Source organism: Phocoena phocoena, chromosome 10 (assembly GCF_963924675.1).
Source record: "Phocoena phocoena chromosome 10, mPhoPho1.1, whole genome shotgun sequence".
NCBI classification, from domain to species: Eukaryota; Metazoa; Chordata; class Mammalia; order Artiodactyla; family Phocoenidae; genus Phocoena; species Phocoena phocoena.
In genome coordinates this window covers 80,450,970-80,452,926 of record NC_089228.1, presented here as the reverse complement: position 1 = coordinate 80,452,926, position 1,957 = coordinate 80,450,970, and positions in this window count along the sequence as shown.

The following is a 1,957-nucleotide window of genomic DNA, read 5'->3' as shown; positions in this document are numbered from 1 at the left end:
ACAGTGATCTCAGAAGCAGGGATTGTCCCCGTGTTCCAGCTGATGACACTCAGGTTCACAGAGGCTGTAAAGAGTCAGGATTTGAATCCACATCTAACTTGAAGTGGGGATAGAGGCTGAGATCAAGAAAAAGTTTTCTGAAAGAGAATAAGTACGGGGGTGGAAGAAAAAGCAACGATTCAGTCACGCTAAAGCATCAGAGAATGGCTTTGTTCCAAGTTGCTTTAGAGCTGTGGGAAGGTCCTTTGTATAACAGGAAGGCTGACCTGATAGAAACTGTGCAACAGACAGTCAAAGGATTGTGGGGTATTTTTTTCAAAACAAATGGCTTTTTATTGAAGTCTAGTTGATTTACAATGTTGTGTTAGCTTCAGGTGTACAGCAAAGTGATTCAGATATACATATATATACATACACACGTATATACTTTTTCAGATTCTTTTCCATTATGCGTTATTACAAGATATTGAATATACTTCCCTGTGCTATACAGTAGGTCCCTGTTGTTTATCTGTTTTCTATATAGTAGTGTGTATCTGTTAATCTCAAACTCCTAATTTATCCTTTCCTGCCCCTTTCCCCTTTAGTAACCATAAATTTGTTTTCTCTGTCTGCAAGTCTATTTCTGTTTTGTTAACTAAGTTCATCTGTATCATTTTTTTAGATTCCACATATAAGTGATATCATTTGGTATTTGTCTTTCTTTGACTTTCTTCATTTAGTATGATAATCTCTAGGTCCATCCATGTTGCTGTAAATGGCATTATTTCATTCTTTTTTATGGCTGAGTAATATTTCATTGCATATATATATATATATATAAAACATCTTCTTTATCCATTCATCTATCAATGGACATTTAGGTTGCTTCCATGCCTTGGCTATTGTAAATAGTGCTGCAATGAACATTGGGGTGCATGCATCTTTTCTAATTAGAGTTTTGTCTTTTCCAGATATATGCCCAAGAATGGGATTGCTGGATCATATATATGTTAACTCTATTTTTAGTTTTTTAAGGAACCTCCATACTGTCCTCAAGGAGTGTGTTCTTAACTAAGGCAGTGAATGTAAACAGACCTTTCATCTCCCCGCATCCACCCTACTTTGCTCCTTTTCTCTTACACGTTACCAAGGGACTAATAGGAATAGCTCTTCGAAGCTGCTGGGTGCATGTCCTATTTTCCATGAAAATTCATTCTTTATTGATCTCATGCTAACGTGCTCAATGGTTCTCCCTCTTTCTCCCTCTCTGCCCCCCTCTCTCTATGTACGCGCGCGCACACACACACACACACACACACACACACACACACACACATACACACAGTGCTCATTACTGTTCACTGGGCTTTAGTGCTGTGCAGGTGTGTGTTTACACGCATTCCGTCACTGGTTTAGGTTGCACGTGTGGGCTGTGCTACCCTTGGGTACTGTGAGGATGAAATGCAATGTTGTTTGTAAACTAAAAAGACTATAAAAATGATGCATATTATTTCCCCAAACCTTTGGCCTGGGAGATTTCTTTGCCTCATTCAGAAACTCATCCCCCCTCCCGCACTCCAGCTCCTTCTCAGGTAATTGAGAAATAATGAAAGCTTGATCTGGTTGTGTGTCAGCTTTGATTATAGTGATTCAGAAGAGTGACAAAGAGCAGCTCATCTTATATTGATTAAAGGGCCCATTTTGATCCTTAATACAACTGTTGAAATCATTTCCTACACTTGACAAATGATGCCAAATGAAATATCTCTTTGTGAAAGGCAGATTTGTCACTGATACAATGGCACAAATTGCTCATTTAGACTGACTGTGGGATCTAATGCTTCCGAGGGATCATGGGAAGATGGCCGACACGAGAGTGGGCTTTCTTTAAAATGTTATACATTTCAAATGAGAAGGTTGGCTGGATGTACCTAAGGAGCCCTTCAGTCCTTCTACAGTCATGTTTACCAAGCAA